Source organism: Lissotriton helveticus, chromosome 9 (assembly GCF_964261635.1).
Source record: "Lissotriton helveticus chromosome 9, aLisHel1.1, whole genome shotgun sequence".
NCBI classification, from domain to species: Eukaryota; Metazoa; Chordata; class Amphibia; order Caudata; family Salamandridae; genus Lissotriton; species Lissotriton helveticus.
The window spans coordinates 1273514614-1273522878 of record NC_136070.1 but is presented as its reverse complement, the minus strand read 5'-3'; the positions used below and the strand labels follow the sequence as shown (position 1 = coordinate 1273522878).

General features: G+C 38.7%; 1 long non-coding RNA gene across 1 annotated transcript; it reads right to left on the bottom strand.

The window, feature by feature from the left end:
* Positions 1-2373: 2373 nt before the first annotated feature.
* On the bottom strand, positions 2374-7392 carry LOC144780818 (uncharacterized). The gene is made up of 3 exons (XR_013600774.1): positions 7153-7392; positions 3379-3594; positions 2374-3303 (listed from the first exon to the last, which is right to left on the bottom strand). It is a non-coding gene; the product is annotated as an uncharacterized LOC144780818 (long non-coding RNA).
* Between the last annotated feature and the right edge of the window lie 873 nt (positions 7393-8265).

Below are 8265 nucleotides of genomic sequence, written 5' to 3'. Positions count from 1 at the left end.
ATGACAAAAGACTCCTTGAGTGTCCCTCCTGAGCGGTCAGTCAGCTCTCTCCCTCGAAGTAGAATGCAGACATCCCCTCCTCGCAAGTTCATTGAGCTTCCCCAGGTGACCGGTCAAGAACCTGCCAAGGGAAGTTCGTGGTCAGTACCACAACACTCGAGCTCAAGGAATCTTCCAGTCATCACTAGTGTGGGACGACTGGTTTCCGCTCACCACTGGGGTGGGACCAGGGGCTTCCCCTTACCACTTGCTTCTACTCACCACTGGTGTGAGACCGTGACCTTCAGCTCAGCACTGGTGTGGGACCACGGGCTTCTGCTCACCACTGCTGTGGGACCGCGGGCTTCTGCTCACCACTGGTGTGGGACCGCGGGCTTCTACTCACCACTGGTGTGAGACCGTGACCTTCAGCTCAGCACTGGTGTGGGACCGCAGGCTTCTGCTCACCACTGCTGTGGGACCGCGGGCTTCTGCTCACCACTGGTGTGGGACTGCGGGCTTCTGCTCACCACTGGTGTGGGACCGCGGGCTTCTGCTCACTACTGGTGTGGGACCGCGGGCTTCTGCTCACCACTGGTGTGGGACCGCAGGCTTCTGCTCACTACTGGTGTGGGACCGCGGGCTTCTGCTCACCACTGGTGTGGGACCGCGGGCTTCTGCTCACCACTGGTGTGGGACCGCGGGCTTCTGCTCACCACTGGTGTGGGACCGCAGGCTTCTGCTCAGCACTGGTGTGGGACCGCGGGCTTCTGCTCAGCACTGGTGTGGGACCACGGGCTTCTGCTCACCACTGGTGTGGGACCGCGGGCTTCTGCTCACCACTGTTGTGGGACCGCGGGCTTCTGCTCACCACTGGTGTGGGACCGCGGGCTTCTGCTCACCACGGGAATGTAAGTTATGAGTTTTATTTGCAGATAACGAGGGCCTTTGCCTCTCAAGGCATTATATGTGAGGCAGCAGATTTTGAAAAAGGAAAGCTTCTTTATCGGAAGCCAATGTAGTTCCTTCAGTAAGGGCACAGAGGCAGTGCCCGCAGGACGATTCAGGACTAATCTAGCCGTGGTATTCTGAACTACCTATAGTTTGGAAAGTACGGCGTCTCCAACACCAGCTAGCAGAGCATTACCGTAGTCCAGCCTGCTTATCACCAGAGCCTGAACCAGGGTTCTGCGTGTATTCATTGGAAGGAGGGGAAACATTCTGCGTAACAGGCGCATATTATAATAGCAGGAGTTTCTGGTGGCTGCAATATGATCTTTCATTGACAGCGCTTGGTCAAGTTTAATCCCTAGATTTTTAACCGTTTGTTTAGGCACAGGTGTAGCCCCGAATTGGTGTGGCCACCATTCCTCAGACCAGATGGTGGGGGCTTTCCCCAGGTGTGGGACCGTGGGCTTCCACTCACCACTGCTGTTGGACCGCAGGCTTCCGCTCACCACTGCTGTTGGACCGCAGGCTTCCGCTCACCACTGCTGTGGGACCGCGGGCTTCCGCTCACCACTGGTGTGGGACCGTGGGCTTCCACTCACCACTGCTGTTGGACCGCAGGCTTCCGCTCACCACTGCTGTTGGACCGCAGGCTTCCGCTCACCACTGCTGTTGGACCGCAGGCTTCCGCTCACCACTGCTGTTGGACCGCAGGCTTCCGCTCACCACTGCTGTTGGACCGCAGGCTTCCACTCACCACTGCTGTTGGACCGCAGGCTTCCGCTCACCACTGGTGTGGGACCGCAGGCTTCCGCTCACCACTGGTGTGGGACCGCAGGATTTTGCTGAATGCCAAAAATCATTCGCTTAGTGGATCCCAAAAAAAACAAGTTTAAATGGTCGGCCAAAGGGGCAGTCGTGGAGGAGCAGCGTTCATATAAATACCTGGGTGTAACAATTGGGCAGGGAACATCGCATAAAGAACATAAATCGGCACTAAAAGCAAAAGCTCAATCACTAATCTATGCATATAGATTACTACGCAAACAAGCATTTGCAATGCAATAGGTCTCGCCTTAGTTAAATTTAAGCTATTAACATTGCAAATGTTTTATTTTTTATTTATGTATTGTCGTTGGTATTCTGCAAAGTAATAGTTATGTTATTGTTGATGGCATTAGTTTTTTTTTTGCATATGTTACATATATTGTACTTGTCCTGCAATATATTTTGTATTTATGTGATTTACATAATTTATTTCACACATTTATGCAACAATTATATAGATATGTTATAGTTAGCATTTTGTTAGTAGAAAATAATCAGGCAAACTACAGTGTGGTATAAAAAGTTTTTTTTTTTATGATACACATAAATATATATTCAAATGTACATATAATTGGTATTATTTTGTAAATAATATGATAATCTGATGTACATTTTTTATTAAAACAAGTAGTAACAATGTAACAAGTATTTATTTTGTAGGATATGAAGTAAAATAAACGTAACAATTATATCAAAAGATAGTGCAATTTTTTGGTGTTTTGTAATATACACTTTACTAACAATTTGTTAAGGTATAATGACGATAAAGTGCAGTTTTTTAAATTATGCAACAAGTAACAAAGAAATGCAGTTTTGCAAACGAAAATAGTATTTTAGCACTAGTACATGAACAAGTAATGAAATTTTGTATACAAATAAGTCTCTGAAAAATCAAACATAAGTTATCAGTAGTATTATGCAAATTATTCTTGTCACTGTTAGTATTTTTTGTAGTGGTATGGCAACAATTATTCAAGATTAATTTTAGCAAAACATAGTGCAATTTTTTGGTGTTTTGTAATATACACTTTTGTAAGAATTTGTTGAGGTATAATGACAATAAAGTGCAGTATTTTAAATAATGCAACAATCAATAAAGAAATGCACAGTTTTCAAACAAAAAAATATATTCTAGCAGTGTTACATGAAAAAAAATTCCAATTTTGTATACAAAAAACTATCTGAAAAAGTGAAACATAGGTAATCAGTAGTAGTATGCAAAGTATTCAGGTTACTTTTTAGTATTTTTTGTACGTTGTATGGCAACAATTGTTTATATTGCAGTTATATTTCTCTAATTATGTCTGTAATGCAACCATTACAAAACAGTACACTAAGTGTTATTGGCAAGAATGGCATTAAAGCATTTTCAAAATCTTCTGTGTCAGTTTCAATGCCTAAGTAGTCCATCAAAGGTGTATTATGGATGTCCATTGATTGCAAGTTTTCATTATTTTCTATTTGCACCACCATTGTGCTTTGCTCCTGGTAAGTTTTTTCCATTCCAAATAACGTTACAGTTATGTTTTCTTTGGGTGGTTGTATGACCTATGAAAAAAGTGTTTTAGTACACTTTTTAAATTTACTGATTGCATCATGATATTGCTATAAATATGTACTTACTTGTATTGTAGAGTGTCTAGTTGTGTTTAATATCTTCTCTCCATTGAATTCATGTACAGCCATATGTGTAAGCTGTACATATTCCCCAATTTCAATCGTAAAATCAGTGGCGTCTCTCCATAGACTTATCTTCACTGAATCTGTTGCATCATTAATTGTAATGCTCCTTATTTTAGTTTCTTGACCTCCAACAAGTATATTTTTAGTATCTTCTGCCTGTGGTACGTAAAGTAGGTATTTTTTGCAGTTTTTTATACTTTAATGAATGTTAAACAATAATTTTGTGCTTTGTGGTATATGTACAGTTAGAATTATTCGAAAACATACTGTAGACATTTTTTATATTGTCAACATAGAATTAATGGAAATAAAAATTATTAATTATTTGGTATGCTACTATTGCTCACTTTTGAACTTTGTACAAATGCTTATGTATATAATTTTTGTTACTTACCTTGTATTGTTGTTGATAGTTTACTTATCCATGGGTGTATTGCTAGTATATTTTATCTTGCTTTTGATTAAACTGTTTTTTTTCTTTTTACATTTGTACTTTGGGTATTTAGTAAGTCCATTGATGGTATATAGAGTTTTCCATATGCTGATATTATACTTTAATAGTAGCAATGTTAAATACATCAGCTGGAAAGAGCTGGAGTGTAGAAGTCTTTGCTATTTTGGGTAGAAGCCGCCATGCTTCTTGTTCTGTTGGAGTTGCGTTGGATACCTTTGGGTTGAGTGGAACACAGGAGCTGTCAGCAGGGTGGGCAGGGAAGAGTTGGAGGGCAGGAGTTCCTCCTGCTTTGGGTACAAGTCTGCCATAGCTCCTAGCAAAGATGAGCAGGAAGTGCTGGAAGGTAGGAGTCTCTTCTGCTGTGGGTGGAGCTGTTAGTAGTGTTGGGGGGGGGTGGCAGGGAAGTGCTCAAGGGTAGGAGCTTTTCTGCTTTGAGTAAAACTTTGTTATGTTTTTTGCTCTCTTTTAGCTGTTTTGGACACCCTTGGGTCTAGTGCACCACAGGAGCGGTTAGCAAGGGCAGGTGGGGGGGGGTGCAGGGAAGTTTTGGAGGGTAGGATCTTCTTCTTCTTTGGGTATAAGTCTGGTCAATAAAACATTAAGGGCCAGATGTAGGTAATTTTTATTTACCGACCTCTTAAATACCGAGTCACACCGACTCGGTATTTAAGAGGTCGGAAAATAAAAATACCGAGATGTAGGTAATTGCAGATGTGCAATTACCGAATCGGAAACAGTCGGTAATTTCCGATGTGGTAAATACCGACCAGTTAATGCCCATGCATTCCTATGGGCTTTGAAGCCCATAGGATTCATTGGGCATATACCGGTCGGTATTTACCACATCGGAAAATACCGACTGTCACAAGGGTGCAGGGGGTGTCACTTTGACACCCTCTGGCACCCCCAAAAGAGGCTCGGGTGCCATGTGGCAGGCATACCTGCCCTAAGGGCAGGTCTGCCTGTCATATGGCATAGGTGTGCATGCACACATGTGCATGCACACCAGAAATGGTATTTTACCATCAAGTAGTATTTGATGGTAAAATACCGATGTGGTACTGCTTGTGGGACTCAGAAGAGTCCCACCTACATACCAATTGTCCGGAATCAGTAATGATACCGACTCGGTATTTTACATACTCGGTAAATTTACCTACCGGTAAATTTACCGAGACTGTAAATTACAGGGACCTACATGTCAAATTGCTTTTACCGGGTGGTAACGGCTGAATTCGGCCGTTACCACCCGGTAAAAGCCTACCTACATCTGGCCCTAAATAGCTACGGAAAATTGTGTGAGTACTCAAGTTGTATGTATAGGTACATAAAATTGCTTTAGAAAGCTCATACAATTGCAACATGTCCATTTGAATTGTAACAGCCACTGTGAGTTAGGAAATGTCTCTTCAGTTAGGAGTTTTTCCCATAAGCTGAGATCACCCCCACTTACACATATAATGAAAGGGAAGTTATAGGGGTAGAAAGGGAGATGGGAGTTAAGAGGAACAAAATAGAGCAAAAAGTACAATAAGGCCAGCAAGAGGTGATAAGCTGTTGATGGTGTACTTGATATATTTTACAACTTTGCTATTGGGGAACATGCAGTAATTACTTGTTTCAGATATTAGTGTACAATTTTATTTGTGGTACAAGTATCTATTTGAAACAAGTAAATGCTGTTTGTTAAAGTTGTATCAATATTAGTAATATTTAAGTTAAATTATTTGTAAAAAAAAACTTTTGAGTTGTTCTAGTATTAAATGTGATAGTTTGCAACCAAAACATGGTATTTATACAGTAAATAATGGAATTGGGTAAAATTTATAAGTTAACATGTTGTTTAAAAATATGGGACAGTCATATTACTAAAATCAATTAAATAGTTATTACTTGTTTTAGATAGACAGTACAATTTTTTTTGTACTTGTATTTTTAAAACAAGTAAATGTTGGAATGTAAGTTGTATTGTGCATTCCAATTTTATTTTATTTCTTACATATATAAAAACATATACTTACTTCGTATTAGTTTGCGATTGCTTGATATGGAGGATATAGGCAACTTTATAAAACAGTTTATAAATACAATCTCTTAATAGCAGGTAACTTGTATTGTGCATTGTTTTTTTTCGGATTTCTGTAACATATATAAAGTTATTTACTTACTTCATATTAGTAGCTGTTTTTTGCTTTGGAGGGTATAATTAACTTAATAAAATAGTTTCTAATAAAATTTGTAAGAAAATAATTGTATATTAATTACTTGTTGCAGATAGCATTGTACATTTTTTTTTGTACAAGTAGTTATGTGAAACAAGTAAATTATTTGCAGGTAAGGTGTATAGGTTATAGAATTTATTTTGATTTTTGCAATGTATATAAAGAATTTACTTACTTTGTATTAATGGATAATACTTGTCTCACATATTTTAATATCTTTCTCTACTGTTCTATCTAAACACAGGAGTTGTCAGCAGGGGGGACAGAGAAGAGTTGGAGTGCAGGAATTTGTCCTGCTTTGGGTAGTAGTCTGCCATGGTTTTTGCTGTCTTGGAGCTGCATTAGACACTATTAAGTTGAGTGTAATAGATGAGCTCCTAGCAGGTGGGGCAGGTAGGAGTCTCTACTTCTTTAGGTAGAAATCTGTTATACGTCTTGCTATTTTGGAGCTGTGCTTCACACCTCTGGGTTGAGTGCAACATAGGAGTTTCCAGCAGGGATGGACATGAAGTGCTGGAAGGTAAGAGTCTCTTCAGCTGTGGGTGGAGCTGTTAGCAGGGGTGGAGGGGAGGTGGCAGGGAAGTGCTAAATGTTAGGAGCATTTCCTGCTTTGTGTACATGTCTGTTATGCTTTTTGCAGTCTTATAGGTGCGTTGAAAACTCATGGGTTGTGTGCAACACAGTAGCTTTTAGCAGGGGGCGGGGGAGGTCAGGTAAGATTTCTATGGTAGGAGTCTCTTCTGTTTATAAAGAATTTACTTACTTTGTATTAATGGATAATACTTGTCTCCCATATTTAATGTCATTTTTTACTGTTCTATCTAAATATTGTCTTGTAAGCAATAGTAATATCATAAAACAGTTCTTTTAATATCATTATATAAAAATTATAAGTTATAAACTTGTATACATATAAATATAACATTTTATTTATAATAATGATAATTACTTATAACTGTACAATTGCAAACATTTTGTAGTAAAATTAGTTAGTATGACAAATAGTTGCATGTAAAATAGTAATAAAATACTGCTTACTTCGGTAATTGTTCCTGACACAGTCAGGAGTGTCTTTACAGCAGCTCCTCGGACAGCTTTTATCGGAGATACTGGTGGGGCTGGCGGCTGTAGGATGCATTCTGCTTCTTGTATAATACCTGCTGAAATTGTAAGTGGTGGCATTCTTGCTATTTTCGTTTGCTTTGTCAACAGTAATATATCATTTTTGAAAATGTAATTGCGAATAAGTAATCCATTTTGTTCTCTTGTTTGCATATAGTAATCCTCATTATAACATGTTGCTTTAACCACTTGGCTGCTAAGGGGTGTGCATGTAGGTCCATTGACTTTCCATTGAAATCAATGGGCCCTACATGACGAGTTACCCTTGTCATTAGCACTGAAGGGGTTAATAGTAGTAGTTTCATCAGCTAATGCCATATGATACAAAACTTTATTTTCTTGTTTTGAATTGCGATAATAAGTTTTTGCTGAACATTTGATGATGTTGACTCGTAGTGCTTTCTGGTATGGCTTGGAATCAAATTGTTTGGTGCTCTTTAATTCTTCAATGGAAATCATCTGTAAAATAATATGTAAATATTAATAATTAAGATTGTTATTTATGCAAAGATAGTACTTTGATAGGGTAACATTTTTAAGCAGTACATTCAATGGAAATCAATTGTAAAATTATATGTAAATATTAATAATCAATATTGCTATTTATGCAAAGACAGTACTTTGATAGGGTAATATTATTAAATAGTACATTAAATAGCTATCCATATTGGTTTATGATCACTGTAATATGATTCTAATGTTCCGTAATTAGTAGGATGTGCATTTGTAAAAATGTGATCCAGTAAAGAGTTGTAATCTGTTGTAGGTGTGTTAATTTTCTGCTCACAATTAAAATTTGTTTTCATGTCGTTTTGTAATAATTTGCTACTGTATGTTGTTTGTTGTAGGTCAATGTTAAAATCGCCCATTATGACATATTTATGATGTGGATATGCATTTAATGTACAACTTAAAATTGCTAGTAATGTTTGTATTGCAACTTTTGGTGGTTTGTATATAATTAGTATTAAGTATTGTGTATTGTTAATTGTTTGTGTGAACTGTAAAATGTCAATTTGTTTTTCTGTT